General features: G+C 38.5%; 1 pseudogene; it reads right to left on the bottom strand.

Moving 5' to 3' along the window:
- Nucleotides 1-11,744: 11,744 nt before the first annotated feature.
- On the bottom strand, nt 11,745-17,648 carry LOC149774391 (uncharacterized; annotated as a pseudogene).
- Between the last annotated feature and the right edge of the window lie 1,373 nt (nt 17,649-19,021).

The raw sequence follows: 19,021 nt of genomic DNA, 5'->3' as shown, positions 1-19,021 counted from the left end.
ATAACATACTGAGTAGGAAAATTAAGCAAATATAGAATAGCATTTTTGCAACCAACACACCTTTAGTAATAGGGACTGCCCCATAACAGGAATCGGCATAATGTGACAAAACGGACTGCCCCAATATAGGAAACTAGGCATAAGTTGATGATAGGGACTGCCACAATACAGGAGACTGGGCATAAGTTGATGATAGGGACTGCCACAATACAGGAAACAGGGTATAATTTGATGATAGGGACTGCCACAATACAGGAAACTGGGCATAAATTGATGATAGGGACTGCCCCAATATAGGAAACTGGGCATAATTTGATGATAGAGACTGCCCCAATGCAGGAAACTAGTCATACATTGATGATAGGAACTGCCCTGATACTTGAAACTGGGCATAATTTGACAAAACATCATGTGGCACCTGCAGTAAGCTGCCAAATTAATCTCTGCAAAAAATTACACATTTTATTGTAGTCGCATACGTCAGTATAAGAATAAGTAAGTTTGATTAAACACAATAACAACCACAGCTGTTAGCTACAAATGTCAACAACTCCTATAAAAATCATTAAATAACAATGATTGCTCGATATACACTTTTGGTCAGATAACTATATATCTGAAGTAATAACTATACAAGTAATTGCTGTCAGCACCCAGCTGTCAATAGAAAAGATTAGTAACTCATGGGAGTAAAGTGAAAAGATCAACTGTTTTCATATATGGTGTGTTTTCCTTTTGGGTATTTAAATTTGAAGCTGCTACACTTTTGCATTACTCGGAGTCTGTTATGGTGATAATACTTCTGCACAATTATACAAAGCCAGCTGTAAGCACATACAGTTTAAAATACATGAAACTTTTTCATTATTGTTCTTTATAACAATTTTTCAATATTTTCTAACATCTCTGCTTATCCTGTACCCTTATAATAGCAACAGTCATTAATGTTATTTCAATTCCAATAAGAATTATTATTAAAGTTCATATCTTTGATTTATATCTATTTTACTTAAAAACACACATCTAAATCTTTTGGGTGGTGCGTAATATAAAATAAGCATCAAGCTGTAATAACCAATATCTGAATCAAAATCAGACTATTTTAATCCCCTCTATCCCCCACCCCACCCCGAAGATTGTTTCAAATAAAATTTGATCCCCTCTCTTGGAATATTCTTCACATGATAGAAATTATGACATTATAATGTGCATGATGCAATTAAGATAAGGAGGGGAATTTGAGAGATGACATTAAGCAATGTACAACAAATGTGATCTTTAGAACATTCTTCAAGACAAGCACTTATGTTAAATTTGTTTAACTTTGGGTTCATAAATGCTTGCAGGATATAAAATATCAAAAGATTCATCATTCACAAACAATGGTGAGGATAATCGAGGAAGGAGAAGGCTGAGGCGTAAATTCAGTTATATTTAGAAGAAAACCACTGATAACAAAATCAGGACAGCTTTAATAAAAGAGGTACATCTCTATGTATTTGACTGGAACTGACACTGTAATTGGGAATTTGTAAATATTTTTCAAAGCAAAATAGCAAGAAATTTGAAGTCCAGTTTTCCATATTGCTCATATATTTAAGACTTAGCAAAATAAGCAGAAAACTCAGGCCTGATATTGAGCCCAAGGTTAAAGCATTGCTACATAAAGTGGGACCTGTGTCAGCATATCACAGAAAGTACCATTGTACCTTCATAATGATTCATGCTATAAAAGCGAATCTATGAATCTAGGAAAGATAGGCAACTGAAGAAAATGGAATTGATCAAAACAAAAACACAGGCACATGAAGGAACTTTAAATGAGACCTAAAAGCAAATGTAATGATTATGACCTTTAAAGGGGGCCCCCGAGTGCCTGAGTTGTCTAAAGCTCTATTCGATATGGATCATTGCCATCGCACCTCTGCCTGCGTGGGTTCAAGTCTCAGATTGTGAGTCTCAATGTGGGTATGTGAGAAAGCTTTACAGTAGCTTCTCGTGGGTCGGTGGTTCTTTCTGGTGATTTCCCGGGTTCTTCCTCCACCATTAATACTGGCCACCATGTACAGCCTATCGTGTGCTGAAAAATGGTGTCAAACCCTACAACAACAACAACAAATAACCTTCAACCCGAGGTGGAAAAAGCAAGAATATAATGAATTATTTTAGCTTGACAACAATTCCTGCTGAGTATAATTGGAATGGATTTAAGACTAATAGGCAATTGAAACTAAAGACAAATTTATGAAAAAATGTTATATCGCTGTTATCCTGACCCCAATATAAAATTTGAAAGCAAGCATTTTGAAACATTTATCTTAGCTTCATAATGATGAATTTCAAGTATGACCAGGTTCTAGTAATGGTTAGTAAATATAGACAAATTAGAAACTTGAACCAAATCTTTGCAAACTGACCCTTAATGCTGCTGTCATTATTCAAAAAGCAACTGCCATATATCACTTCAGACTAATGTAAACACAACAAATACTAAACAATAGTAGTGGCAACATGTAAAAATGATGTTCATAATAAAATTGTTAATTTTAAAAGTTTACATTATTACACTGTTTTAATTTCCAACGGGCAATTTCATCTTGGGTGTTGCAAATTTTGATGATAAATCACTGGGGTGAGGGGGCTTGTTGCGGTTATTATTATGGTATAAAGCATTGGTAGAGATAAAGCTTCACATAAAATGACCAGGAAACAGAGAAACTAAAGGAGCCAGCATAATTTACTTATGTGCAAAACATTCCAGATCATTATCACATGACCATTTATATCCATCAGATTACAGAAAACTCAATCAATTCATAATAATTAGAAGTAAACGCATAAACACAAAGTTTGAACATAATCTGTTAAGAAATACAGTCCCCAGAATGATGTAAATTACATACTGAATGAACTCATAAATATCTGTGAAAGACACTTATGTCTAAATGCAGAACCAAATTTTGATGCTAAAAGTCTATAAAGCATGTGTGATCAAGATTTTTCATGTGACACAGAATACAAAGTGGAAGCAATTAACCCAAATCTGCATCAATTCATTTACATGTGCTGTCACTCATACTCATTAGATATCTACAAGATACAACTCCAAACACAAGTCTGATCACAAATATTTCAAAAGCAAGGCTTATAAGGCAGACACTAGCTCATCCATCTTGAAACTAGGTCATCTCATTAACAACCTACACATCTCTTGCATTCAAGCGCTTCTGAGATCTTTCTTACATGTGAGCCAGGCATGGCATAAAATGAAGCAAATACAAACTTGCAGGAGTTTATTATCCATCAGAAAAACATATGAGATAAAAGAAAAACAAGAAACAAAGACCCTAAATGTTCAAATGTTACAATTCTCTCGAATGGTGATCACCACCTTAGGCCTATACAAATGAGTAAGATATTCGTCGTCAACTGATAGGATGGATGCCTAGGGCTTTTATTAGGTGGCAGGTACTTGATGTTATCGTCCCCTTCATGGACTATATACCAAAATAATATCAAAATATACTCAAAAATATAACTTCTAGGATGAGTAGAAACAAAGTCAAATAGATGCAAGAAAATTCAATTCAAATGCTTCACAATTAAACTCATCTGAGATCATGTAAATTTACATACCAAGCTTTCCAGAGATAAATCAGATCATAAACTGTATAAAGAACAGAAGGAATAAACTGTTGCCAGATGCACAATATACAATGGAACAAGGCCTTGTCACCAGCTTACCTTGCCCATGACAGCAAATAGTAATAATAATACCAATGGATACTCACAAAATGCATAAAAAGACTGATGCCTCTTAGAGTCTTAAGCCAATAAAAATTACAAAGTGCGCTCAGAAATGGCATATAAGTAGATGTTGTTAGATGAGTATCTATATACTTAGGCAGCAATTAAGGAAGAAAGCCAGCACGTATGGATAATCACTCCATCTACAAAATAACCTCATACAGAAATCCACTTACACTGCAGTTGGTTGGTATTCATTGCTAATGAGGAAGATGAAGCATTCTCATTACATTTCGTCTCCCCTCTATCCTCCATGTCCAAAATGACTTCCAGATGCTGATTTGCTGTAAATTCTGAATGTCCTATGATCAAGTCAAACAAGGAATAGTATTATTATTAACAAAAAGAGATCATATATTATTTTCATTACACTAAAGAGCTGAATAAAATAGAACACACCAAAAATACTTTAAGACAGTTCACCATTGCTTTGTCTTTCTTGATGATGTACCCTAAATCCACAAAAACTGTCAAACATGTTCATTTTATGTGTAAAAGTAAATAGAGCAAATAATTTCACAAAGTCTACTTGACATACACTGTTATATTATTCACTACAAATATTAACTACATCAAAATTAAAAGTGTCTCTTACATCAGCACAGAATATTTCCAATGAAGCAGCCTGCTTAACTCTTAGTAGTACCTGTAATTTAGTAAACTTTTTTAGTCACAAGAAAACTGATTGAAAAAATGCCCTACTTCATGAGCACTGTGCACTGAGGAAAGCTGGATATCTTTTTACTATTTCCTGACTATACAAACTAAAATCATGTAAACATTTCCCAGAAAGTCAGGCAAATGTCAAATCTTCAGCTAGACAAATTTAAATTTCTACTTTGTTGGTAAAAATTTACTCTTTCTGACACAATTAATTCATGCAATATGTTCATGCATTTATTTACCTGTGTTCAGTAATGTATTTACTGCTGTTGCCACAGTACTTGCAGTGTATGCAGCCTCAAGTACATGCCTTGCATCATTGTTTGTGAGCAAATCACCATCTGTAAAACAGTGACGTTCTTTCCTAAAAATCAAGTTTCTACATTAAAAATCGTATGGTTTTGTTACCCAAACTGGAGAAGAAAATCAGGAATAAGATGGACCTTGAGCGGCAATTTACCTGTAATGCCTCATCTGGATCACAGCAATGTTTTAAAACAAAAAGGGAAAAATATTATGCAGTCGAACCCACTTATCTTGACCTCGGTTAACTCGCCAACCCTATTAAGTCGACGTTTTTGAAGTGGAACCACCAAATTCTCTCTTGGTCTTAGCATTTTGTCATCGGTTATGTCGATTCTTTTATGTCGCCGAACCCTAATATCTCGAGCACAAAAGAGGGCCAAATTTGCCACTTAACGTCGGTTATCTCGATCCCCATGACCAATCGCCGGCTTTTGAAAATGTTAGTTATCGATGCCACTTCACCATCTCACTACCGTATTTTTGCGTATATAAGACGCATCTTATACAAAGTTTTACGTACCCCTCACCCAGGGTGCGTCTTATATTAGTGGGCGTCTTATCTAAGTATTTTTTAACACGAACAAACGGTACAGTGTGTGATATTGAAGGACGATTATTGCGGTCGATATTCACGTTTCACGATTTTCATTCCTAGTCGTAAAAACAATTGGGTAAGTGTTCAGTAATTACCACGTGTACCAATCCAATGCAGGGCCTGGGATCGTCCTGGGCTTCGCCAATGTCGCAAATTGCGATTTTTTTCCCTTATTGACGACAAAAATGTCCCATCTGGCGATTTTTTTGGCGACAGAGGTGGTAGAAATGCTACAGAAAATTCGACGGTATGGTTCTTTTGTAGGAGATGAAACTGTTTTAGACAGCATAAATAATATTGAAGCATTTGTTTTCAAGCAGACTGTTAAAGGCAAAAAGCAACAAAGCATTATAGACTTTGTAAAGAAACCATAGTAACCGCGTGTACGATACTTTTCAGAGCTGTGTCAGAGTGAAATGACTCGCGAATTTATAATTTTGACACTGGTTAGCTTTTTGTAAAAACGAACTACACCCCGCACGTTTTTTTGTGATTTTGTGAGCGATCTTTGTGTTTGCAATGTTGGAGAATATAATAAAGGTTTGTATCGAGAATCGACGGTGGTTTGTATTGTATACTGGTAAATCTCTGCTGTTAGTTGGTGCACATATGCCTTTTGGTGTTAGCAAACATGTATGTACATTTTCATAGCATGCCGATCGCTTCATCAAACAAATCGCGGCAACGCTGTTGTGTAAAAAAACCTCCAAAAACACATGCATGTACATTCCCATTTATTAACGCACATCACGTACATAAAGAAATTTCAAGCACATGTTAATATACTGCCGCCATATTGGTTTTTGTTTATCTCGATCATCGGTTATCTCGACGCCTTTTGGCAAACCCCTAGGCCGGCGACATAACCGGGTTCAACTGTACAGATGAATTATTTTTGACAATATTGAGTCATATCGCTATATCTGCAGTGTGACAGTTTATAGTGATGTATAGCACTGAGGCATCATGCCGAAGAAACATCATGTCACACCCAGGCACTGATTGCCAGTGCTATTAGATCTATAGATTGTCACAAATTCAACCTTTATTTTGAACCAAAATATTTTCTTAATTTTAATATAAACATTATGCACTGGCTAAAAAGATGTGGTTAATTGTAGTTAAGGTATGTGTAGCCAAATATCTGAGCATCCAGTCAGATTCTCGTAGTCATATTCTTAAATCGAAATGATTAGATTAAAACATACCTTATTTATTTTCCTTAAATCCCACAGCAATATATAAAAATGTGATCATAACAGTATCCAGATCTATGCTGGCAAGAACTAAAGAACTCTCACTAAATTACCTATTATTCTAACATTTTCCAAAATTATTTGTTCGTTCGCTTTTGTTTTCTATGACAAGGTCAGGTAAAATCAATGAGCTATTCGGAATCCAAAAACCAGATTATGACCAGCCAATCACAAGATCAACTCAGATTCAACTATTTCAGATCCTTACAGCATATATGAACATAGGATTGTTTTATATCTTTTATCACATACTAATGTAAAAGTACCTAGGTGGAACGTTTTAAATTAGCGAGAACACTTGACTAAAGCACGTGTCACATTAATAGGTAAGGTTAGATTTGCTGACTATTACAAATACAAGCTGGTTTTCTTTTAAAGTTTATTGTACTTTCTGTATTGTATTTCTACCTTGTACTAATACATGAAACTTAATCGTAGTAAAATAATTTACACATATATTCTACTCCAGTTAATTCATCTCTTCAAATAGAAGTTTAAGAAAAATCGATTATTAAAAACAATTCATATGAAAATGCCACTGTAAATTATTCCCCATGTCTCATGATATTATTTTCTTTGCATTATAAAAGGGTTAAGGCAATTTCACTTAAATATAGCATAATACTCCCCATACAGTAGACATGTGCGTAACTGTGTAATATCATGCATACACCCTCTTGTAAGGTGTAATCTTAAAATATCTTCAAGAATAAGAAAAGAAATCTCTGGTTGAAACATTTCTGCATTCTTTACATGCCTCTCTGTTTGAATCTGATGTGGCCATCACAGAATAATTCAAGTCTGAGGTGGACTGAGAATCTTCATCTTCCTCCTGGAACAATTTCAAGAGCATATCTGTTCTTATCTGTGATATTTCACTCAGTTTTAAAATCATACAAAATGTTGGGCAGTCTAAGAGTCTCCTTCCGTGAGAATTATTTCTTGCACAAAAATTAATCCATTATTCTAAAATAATCACATATTTTCTCATTTTTTAAAGTTTCAAAAGACAACGTTGAGGTTCTGGTCTCTCTGAAATCAATCCTATTAGTCTCTTTACCAAAATTATACTTTGAAATAATAATATTTATTACTAAATATAATTTTTCCTTTGTTTCAAATAATGTTTTGAACCTCAGCAAGTACCCTTGACACCAACAAAGGCTTGATGTTGAAGTCAAGACTTAACACATCTGACTGGTCAGTTTTTAGTCAGACTTAAATTTCAGCCAATCAAATTGCTAAATTCTAGACTTAATCTTCAGGTCCAGATTCCCATACTCTTTCTTAAATCCAAGCCATATAGAATGGAATATGCTATCTCTTGATTCTATAGAACTTTTATAAATATGAATAATTGCATTACCATACAGGTTAGATTATTTTAATTTGTATAAATTTTAAGCTGAGTCAGCATGTAAATGTAACCCACCGCCTTGCCTGTAAGCACCGAACCCTATACTAGCTTGAATATTTATGTTTGAGATGGTATTGGTGATGGGGTTGCTACTTACAAGCTAGGTGGTGGGTGTGGTTTACTGCTGACCCAGGTTCAAATACAAAATAAAAACCTCTAAACGAACTGGGACTACATTCATTACCTAAATGTAGACAGAAGCAGGAGAAAAATAAGAAACGTCATTTCAAAGCTGGCCGGCGCAGAACAGGAAGAAGAATCCCAGTTACCTCCCTTATTTTGGCTCAATTTTATAAAAAATTTGACTGTTAACTTAGATAACCAAATTCAAATCCATATTAATTCGTCAACCTTTGTGTCAACTATCCAAGAAATACCTCTACACATTGCATTAGTCAATGCCCAGTCAGTAGGACCACCGGAAAAGCGCATAGAAATAGTTAATTTTATCAACGACCAAAATACTGACATATTTTTCCTGACAGAAACATCAGTAAAAATATCAGGCGATGAACCCAAGTGTGTGGATCTAACACCCACTGGTTACTCCATCAAGTCGTTCCCCCGTAATTCTCGCGGAGGTGGAATTGCTGTGATCACAATGAACTCCATGATAAAACATCTTAACTACACCACAACATTCAATTTCGACCACACATCGTTTGAACTAATCCAAACCACACTCACACTGGAGCAAAGGTCAGTCCATTTTTTCTGACTATACCGCCCTCCTCCTAGTAGAAAAAACAAGCTGGCAAACTCTCTCTTTTTGGAGCAGTTTCCGAATGTCCTGGACTATGGAAATTCGATAGGTGACAACCTGATTATTTTTGGAGATTTCAGCTTTCACTTTGACTGTCCCGGAAGCTCAAATACATCAAAACTCATAGATTCCATCAATGTTTTCAACCTCAAACAGTCAGTTAACCAACCCACCCATAAACATAGTCACATTTTAGACTGGATTCTTCATAGACCTGATGATAACATTCTATGGTCCTCCCTGGTATCCCATGACCTTGAATCAGATCACCTCTGCATTATATGCCATCTTGACGTATCATTCCCTAACCTTCTACCTTTATCTGCTACTAAGAAACCTCCGTATGGTAAATAGAACCAAACTAATGCACGACATCCAAGCTAACCTAACAACTTGCTTACCTCCTACCGCAGAACAACTCGATAACTGTCTGTGTTCATTGCTTTACAAACAATCCCCAGCTACCAAGTGCAGAGTATCAATTCAAAGGTGTTCTCCATGGTATAGCAGTGTTAGGGACCAGCTTCGCACTGCTAAAAGAGACCGCTGTAAAGCTGAGAGGCTCTGACTTTCCACCAGATTCATCATTCATAAGTAAATATATGAAGTTGCTAATAAGAATGTCACAAATATAGTCCATGCAGTGAAATCAGCCCACTACACTACCAAGATCATGGCAAGTTCCAGCTGCAAAGAGCTCTTCGAGATTCCTAACAAGCTAATGTCAAGGAACAAATCAACACCACTCCCAACTACCTACTCTCCAGTCGTCCTTCCGGACATGTTTGCAAATTTCTTCCGTGACAAAGTACAAACCATTAGAGATAAGCCTGACACCACAATTTTAATTGACTCGTCGTCACCGTACAGTTGGGATACAGAATTTGAGCGGCAACCATTAGCAGCATTTGAACCTGTCTCTAAGGATTTTGTACGTACAATCCTGATGAAGAGTGCACCAAAGTCATGTGAACTTGATCCAATTCCAACATCACTGCTGCTTGAGTGCTTAAATCCAGTATTGCCTTCACTAACTGATGTTATTAATATATCTCTCTCATCCAGGGAATTCCCATCATTTTTCAAAACTGCCATTGTAAAGCCTCTGCCGAAGAAACCAACACTAGACCATAACGATTTAAAGAACTACCGCCCAGTTTCTAATCTCCCATTCATATCAAAAATCTTAGAAAAGGTTGTTCTATCCCAGCTTGTATCTCATCTAAATTCAAACAGTCTTTTTAGCAATGTACAATCTGCATATCACCCTTAATACAGTAGTGAAACTACTCTTCTAAAAGTAGTTAATGACATTCTCTCTGCATTGGATAGCGGAAAGATTACAGTCCTCACCCTCCTTGATTTGTCTGCAGCATTTGACACAATAGACCATGATATATTACTTCACCATCTCCAGGATGTATTTGGCATTCATGATACAGCCTCAGTGTGGTTCAAGTCCTACTAGGTCAACAGGACACAAATTATATCTGCAAATGGAATACACTCCAGCCCAGTTGATCTATGTTGTGGTGTTCCACAGGGGTCTGTTCTTGGACCTGTTCTCTTCATTCAGCCGCTCTCAAGTGTCATAGATCATCATCCAGTGTCTTACCAAATGTACGCTGATGACACCCAAATGTACAAATCTAGCTACCCAACTGAAGTTGATGCTACCATCCAAGGTGTAGAGAGGTGCATTTCTGATGTCAAATCATGGATGACATGTAACAAGCTACAGATGAATGATGATAAAACTGAGGCCATTCTGATCACAACACAAAGACTTTCTCATTTACATCCTTTACCTCAAACAATAAATATCAGCAACGCCAACATTAAATTCACACAATCAGTACGAAACCTAGGTGCTACTCTGGACAGTGCTCTCACATTGCACTAACATGTCATGAACATATGCAAGGCTGCATATCTTGAGCTGAGATGCATCAGCTCAATTCGCAAATATATTTCAGTTGATGCCACTAAAACACTTGTGAGTTCATTAGTACTTTCAAGACTGGACTATTGTAACCCATGGACGTTTCGGCCGAGGATATTTCGACCCACATCAATGGAAATATCGGACATTTATAGAAATTCACAAGCATTACACCATTGTCTTCATTTTACTTTAGGGGCCTACCGTTAAGATTTAATTTCATGCCCCATAATCCCGTCACTCTCATCCATTTCAATTACATTCAGCGTGCCGTTATATCAGACAATATTTTCCTCTTTTTTTTTCTTCTTCATTTATGTAATAAGACTGATCAGAAAATTAATATATCGTTTACAGTGATCATTTTCTATACGTCAGTACCTTTATTTTCGTTGTTACACAAACTGATGAAAACCACTTTTACCGTTTGTAGGAAATTGGCATATCGCCACTTATCAATCATGCTGTTCGTTTACCCAATCAGCGAGCGTAAATTAGACACAACTTAAAAGGGGGCTTTGTAATTGTAACAGTCAATATCAAGATCGTTTATAAAGAGTTATGTTTATTCCATTCGCGAAACATAAAAACTACGATGATTAAAGACTTGTGGTCGCCCGCAAAATAGCTTTTTTGTTTTAAATGTTGAACTTTACTCATTTTTTCAAGCTCGGGTTAATCGGCTATTTATCTCATGCCATTTATTGGCATTGTTACTTTGAATTTTGTAAAACTAGCTAAAAATCGGGTCCTAATTACTCGATTGAACTGCTGACAGAAACAGTCCAAATTAATGTATTTCATTTCTATAGCCCGATCGTTATACGTAACATCTTTTCAAAGCTGCGCACAGAATAGCCCGACATATCGCGAGCAAGGAAAACACTGGGGGCAATGAATGTTAACTGTAATTAACAATAAAGAGATATAAAAATGGTTTCAGAGATTTATACTTATTATCAAAATTACTCCGTCCAGCTTTACTGATGCTATGTCTAACACGGGCCATACAATCTGGCACAGCATTTAAGCAAGGTGTCGTGCTGATTTGGTGGTTTCCATACTTCTCCCATAACTTGATAAGGCGACCCTGAACTTTTGTTGTCTGTTTCTTTTGATGTCGTCTTATCTTCCCCTCTTGCAACAGACGAACTACAGATCCAATTTATCTGGCTTCCTTATAAAGTAAAGTTATGAGGAGCTAGAAAGGCAGATTTCCCTTTCTTGCTCTCCTGTTTATAAGATTATGCCACCCTTCCACATCATTATTGGTTCGGACGCTTCTGCCATAAACTGACCAGGAGTCAACAGTCTATATGTCATTGTGAATCCAGGTGTCTTCATATTGTAGGAATTTACTGCACATTCACTGCCTCTGGATCAACTCTTCGTTGTAATTCTGCAAATGACGGTGGTATGTCGTCTGCTGGTAATAGGGGGAGCTCGAAAACCTTTCGCAGCAGTTTGTACATACTGTCGTATTCCTGATAGACCCTCTATAATTGGAAACAAAATTACAATTATTTGTGAAGAAAATTTAAAAAATTTGGGATGAACAGATTTTGTACATTTTCTTAGATAATTAAGATTTTGACTTCTCAAGATATTAAATTTCCCAAAAACGTTTGAGTTATAAGTGATTTTCAGCATTTCAAAAATTGTTTTGAACTAGCTATCCAAAGTCTATAGACATCGTAACTAGACAAATGAATATTAACATCGCAGCTCAAAGGAGTGGACTGAAATGTGTTTACCTGTAATCCCAATTCCTGAACCTTTCTCCAATGGGCCTGTCCAAAATGAAATGCGCAACCGTATATTTGCGGGGTTTCAAAAGCTGCTCTGATTCCCTGCCAAAGACCCTTTTCGAAGTCAACAACAAATGACTGGACTTTCGTTTCAGGCAATAGGTCCTTGATTGACTGAAAAACCTGAAAATGGAAGAGAAAAAGTCAAACTATTCATGTACATACTTATTATTCAGTATCGGTTAGTGTCTTTTATTTGCTCGTACAAGCTTGATGGCAAAATATATCAACTGTGCTGTTTTTTTCCTTCTCATTACCATATTGCCTCATCACATTTATTACAAAGTAAGTTGCAAAATATTTCGTAAGATGAGTATTCACAAAAGTAACAACAATTTAGTGGTCTTAATGCAAATAACTTATTTGTATTTTCGACAGAAACTGACGCCATCTGGAATAATATTGAACGTTCTGATGGCGCGAACGACATAGAAACGATCATTGAAGAAATTCGACGAATAATCAAATTATTTACTGATAAAGAACCCACACAGCTCTATCACTGTAATTGATGCAGCACTATACGCGAGTAGAGAATAGGGACGATATAGGATCTATGGAATTAGCATTAAAAACACCCCTGGGACGATATGGGGTCTATGTAAATTTAACATGGAAAAAAAAACCTGGGACTGTATAGGGTCTAGAGGAATTAGCATTACAGACATTTCCTGGGACTGTATAGGGTCTATGTAAATTTAACATTAACACCCCTGGGACTGTATAGGGTCAATGTAAATTTAACATGGGCAAAAATCCCTGGGCCTGTATAGGGTCTATGTAAAATTGAAACAGAGAGGGTCTTTTTTTTTTTTTAAATAAAATAAAAAATATAAAAAATAAAAAAGTGGTAGGCAATTGAAAGTCTATCTCTTTTCGAGAGATTGGAGTGGCCCTGAAAAGGGCCTTAGGGTTTATGTTAATATGTCCTTAACATAAAGGGCATCTGCAATATCTTCTTCGTCTTAGGCTTCGTCTAATGGTAGGTCCATAGACTAACACTCTTTTGAGGCATCCTTGCCTCTCCACGTAAATCCTACGTATCCATACTCTTGTTGCGGTCCTATGGACAACTGTCCACTCGGATCGGACATACATTGGTATGTCCGTCCTGAACATCATCGTTGACACAAGCGTAGAAGATTGCACAACGGTCAACATCTTGAGGCGCAGAGTAACAGCTGAAGGAATGCAGTGAACTGCACTTATTTATAGGGAGAGAAAGGATTGAAACGGATTGAGTTCTTTGACCAATCCAAACACGCGTTACAAAATTCAGTCAGCCCACATCCAATCCGAAGAGAGCAGTCTGTGACGTCACGTAGTCTATATAGATTCGCTAGCGCCTGTGCGCAGTCAATCCATGCGACAGTTTTTCAACATGACGGAAACTCAGAAAACGATCAATTGGGGTGTACCAGCCGTTGAGACTGCACAAGGGAACCCGGACTTACTTTCAGAAGAGGTGAATTGGGATTATGTGGATTTTCTTACTTCGCAAGAATTTGTTCCAGAACCTTCGTCACCTTCTCCTTCATTACCACACGTGGAGAATTTTAGACAGAGACAGAAAGAAGAATTGGAGAAATTTATACAGCAGCAAAAGGAAGCGGAACAAGCTTTTCTCCTACAGCAGCATCAGCAAGAAGAAGAGGTAAGAAAAAAAAACAAGAAGAAGAAGCAGCAAAGAAACAAGAGGGTGAAAGTCAAACCGTCACGGTACTGTTGGACATTTTAGCGGAGTTAAGAAGTCTGAAACAAAGTATCATACTTCTTTATCACGACCGAAGAGAATACGACCTTACCGAGCTAAACACTCTAGCCCTGTGACTAAGCCTACCGTACCACCCTTAGTGATTTCAACCAAATCATCATCAGAAGTAGGCCTCGGCCGTGGCAAAGGCTTAAGACAGTTAAAGTTGATTGCTTAAACTCACCCCTACACCAAAAAGGGCCCTTTTCAGGGCCACCCCTATCTCTCGAAAAGAGATTGACTTTCAATTGCCAATAACTAAAAAAGCCCCATTTTACCCCTGTAGTACGTGTCTGTGTATGAGTGCGTGAGTATAGGTTCTTATTTTAAAATCAAAAACCAAAAGACACTTACCTTTTATAATTAATTTATTCTTTTTTAAATATTTACAATTCAATTCACAATTCACAACTAAACACTTTAAAAAAGTTCATAGACTTCTTCTGTATCATTATTTACTCTCTCTGTTTTTTAAATTTCTTCAGTCACAGTCTTTTCCTCTTCTTCCTCCTCACTTTCTTCCCTTCTTCTTTTCTTCTCCTGTTTCTTTTTCTTTACTTGTCTGCTTTCTTCCTCCTCTTCTTCCTCTTCGTCTTCTTCCTCTGAAGAATCCCTCTCTTCTGACTCCTCTTGTTTCTTTTTGGGGCAATCTGGAGACCAGTGTCCTTTTTCTTTACAATAATAACAGGTATCTTGACTTTTGTCTCTTTTAACCCCTGTTTTGCTTTTTTGCCGGCCTGGACACTCTGAAGACCAATGCCAGTTTTTCTGACGGATATAGCAAGTATCTTGACTTTTATCTCGAAAGGAAGGAGAGTAGTCCGAAGGCTGGTCTGAAGAAAATTTTCTAATGACCCCTCGCAAAGCTCTGATGAAACGTTCGATCTGAGTAGTCTCTTCCATCGTTCTACTCGGTTTGAGAGCGAAATGAATAGTGAAAGGACAAGACACTTACCCTTTATATACGTTGGTCTACCATGACTATAAAGTAGCCCATGATGTTTAAACTTTAGTCATTTGAGGTTTTTCACTCGGGATGAAACGATCCAATTAATTTGAGAAGAAAGAAGAAAGTAAGAGGCAGAAACGTGATCTATCGACTCGTACCAGAACTGAAGTCTTTGCACAAATTCATGCCAGTGATTTTGAAGAGGACATGAGTGAACCAGAATCCAAACCCTCTAAAGTTCACCACCCTTAGTTAACCCTGAAAAATACTATTCCATTCGAAGGACGGAAAAGCGCTCCTCTAGAAAATTTAGAACCACGGCTTACAAATACATGGTGAAGTTTAAAGATTTCAAGGCTGAAGTACCCTGAGAAAGCAGAAGGGTTCATCACAGGGGTGTAGGATTCTTTGCTTACCACACTCAAGCGACAATGTCAACCCAAAGAAGACGATCGCTTGAGACTTTCCATACAACACGACGGTTTGAAATCCCCTGTTTGGATCGAATTGACTGCTTCCAAAGTCATGGACAAGATTCAACACGTGCAACAATCTAATGACCAGTTTGACATCACCGATGGAAAAGCCACACTCGACATGGCCCACGTCTCTCCTCCTCAAGGGACCGGACAACGCAATAAGGTGTTATTGGTGAACGAGCCTCGCAGCATTAAGCGTAGCCTCGTCCAAATTCACAATTCTCAAGACCAGATGTGTTTAGCCAGGGCTATTGTGGTGGGACGAACCTATGTCAACAAGAACGACAAGGTAGAATGGAAAAGAGACTGGGAGAACATTCGACAATCGGACCGAGCCAAACAACGAAGTGAAGCAGAACTCCAGTTACGACAAGCTGGCCTGTCCACAGACACACCCTGTGGCATTCCTGAAATGCAAAACTTGCAAGATGCCCTAGCTCCACTCTACACCAAGTGCACCCTTAAGAAGTGCGCGGGCCTCTGTTGTTTCGAGGGAAAGACTTTAAGGATGGAAAACGCATTCACCTTTATCATCACAATGAACATTTTGATACAATTACCAGTATCACCGCATTCCTAGGATACGGTTATTACTGTGAGAAATGTGACTATGGCTATAACAATCGAAAGCAACACAAACATTGCGGATCGAAATGCTCAGGATGTTTGGCCTCTCCACCTTGTCTGAGTGAAGGACAAAAACCAGTGCATTGTTCAACTTGTCTGCGCATGTTTGTCACTCCTAACTTTTACCAACAACATTTGAAAACACAAGGTTCACAGAAGAAATGTACTTGTCACCTGCTGAGATTGTGCCCCGCGCGTGGACAAGGCATATGTACCAACAGTGCCAAGGCACACGTATGTCGAGGAAAGAAAAAATGTCACATTTGTCACCACATCGTGGACTTGGAACACCAATGCTACGTGCAAAAATACCAACCCCAACCAGAGAAAGAGTACGGTCACAAGAAGAAGAATAAAAGCAATTTCATCTTTTTCAATTTCGAATGCATGCAAGAGACCAGCATTCACATTCCTAATTTCTGCATGGCTCATCGAACCTGCGAGTAGTGTATTTAAGAACCTATCTTCAGTTATTGCCCTCACTGCAACAAAATTCCTGGAGGGCGTGAAAAAAATTTCGAGGACCAAAGACGCTAGACGATTTTGCCAAATGGGTCTTAGATCCCATCGACAAGACGTGGAGCGAAGAGGACATCCAACGTTACCGAGATTGTCATCGTCATGCCACAGTCATGGCTCACAATTTTTTCGGATACGATGGACAGTTTCTTTTGAGATACTATACGGAACATGGCACCGAACGTCCTAAAGTCACTTTGAACGGAGCCAAAATCATTTTCATGCAAGTGGGACAAGTGCAGTTTAAAGATTCGCTGAGTTACTTGGCCATGCCTTTGAGTCGAATGCCTAAAACGTTTGGAATGACAGAAATGGCTAAAGGGTACTTTCCACACTTTTTCAATACGGAAGCCAATCAACATGCCGTTCTACTCCATTTGCCTGAGGCTCACTATTACGACCCCAACAACATGCGTACCGAACAACGAGAAGATTTCTACGCTTGGTACCAGGCTCATGCCTCCGACCTCTTCGACTTTCAGGAAGAAATGTTAAAGTATTGTCGTTCCGACGTGGACATTTTACGACGTTGCTGTGGAAAATTTCGAGAACTGTTCATGGAACACGGAGGGGTCGATCCTTTGAAAGAAGCTTGCACCATTGCCAAAGCGTGTTCCTTAGTGTACCGGCAATGATTCATGCCTGAAAACACCGTGGCTGTCATCAGTCCTCAAACGACCAACTATGTCAAACGTCAATACTCGGTCAAAGCCCTACGCTGGTTACATTACTTGTGCGACAAAGTAGACAAACGGATTCGGCATGCCCGCAACGGAGGAGGCGAAAAGACTATCGGAACGCATTCGGTTGATGGCTGGGACTTAGAAAACGCCAAGATAGTGTACGAATTTAACGGTTGCTTATTTCACGGATGTCCCATCTGTTACCCTGACCGTGGCACTAAAAATCAGTTTTTACAACGAACCATGGAAGACTTGTACCAGGCCACTTGTCAGCGTCGCCTAAAGTTAGAACAGGAAGGATACCAAGTGGTGGAAATGTGGGAACACGAGTACGATCAGCGTTTGAAAACCGATCCCGAGTTTAAACGCCTCGTGGAAAGTTACCAGTTCATGGACCCGTTGAACCCAAGGGATAGTTTGTACGGAGGAAGGACCAATGCCACTTGTTTGCTGTACCAAGCCGACGAAGAGAAAGCAGAAGAAATGAAATACTTGGACGTGTGTTCGCTGTATCCCTACGTGTGCAAATATTGTCGCTTTCCTGCAGGGCACCCACAATTGTTGACGGAACACATCGACCTGAAAAACATTCGACAATACGAAGGTCTGATCAAGTGTAAAGTTTTGCCTCCCAGTGACTTGTACCATCCCGTCTTACCTCACCATTTACAAGGCAAACTGATGTTTCCTTTGTGCCGTACTTGTGCCGAAACGTGCAACCAAGACCAGGCTTGTCAGCACACCCAGGAAGAACGGGTCTTGACGGGAACCTGGGTCAGCGTAGAGTTGTTCAAAGCTCTGGACATGGGATACCAACTGTTAGAAGTGTACGAAATTTGGCACTTTCCCAAGACACAACAATACCACAAGGGTGACCCCACGCAGAAAGGCATTTTCGCAGACTAAGTGGATGCCTTTTTGAAACTGAAGCAAGAAGTCAGCGGCTATCCGTCCTGGTGTCACACTCCCGAAGACCGAAAGACATTCAAAGAGAAATACTGGGTACAAGAAGGCATCACTTTGGACCACATCGAGAAAAACGAAGGCAGGGGATCGTTTGCCAAAGTGATGTTAAATTGCTTGTGGGGCAAAATGGCACAACGACCGTTTTTACCCAAGAAGGAATATTTGACAGAACCTTCCCGCTATTTTCAGATACTTCACGACAGAACTAAATTCATGAAACACGTGGACGTCGGTCGCGAGAGTCTGATCTTAGTCAATTACGAAGAAGATCTGGACTTTGTAGAAGCCGATCCCTTTGGAAATGTCATCATTGCGGCTTACGTGACAGCTCATGCTCGCTTAAAATTGTACGAAGCTTTAGAGCTGTTACGGGAACGCGTCCTGTACTTTGACACGGATAGTTGCATTTACATCGATCACCCGAGTCAACAGCACCTGACATCGAAGGAGACCGATTAGAAGCCTGGACAGACGAACACCCCGACGAC

The sequence above is a fragment of the Sinohyriopsis cumingii genome, unplaced genomic scaffold (assembly GCF_028554795.1).
Source record: "Sinohyriopsis cumingii isolate HCF-2022 unplaced genomic scaffold, ASM2855479v2 utg000233l, whole genome shotgun sequence".
NCBI classification, from domain to species: Eukaryota; Metazoa; Mollusca; class Bivalvia; order Unionida; family Unionidae; genus Sinohyriopsis; species Sinohyriopsis cumingii.
The sequence above is the reverse complement of the archived record's forward strand: the minus strand, read 5'-3'. Positions and strand labels throughout refer to the sequence as shown.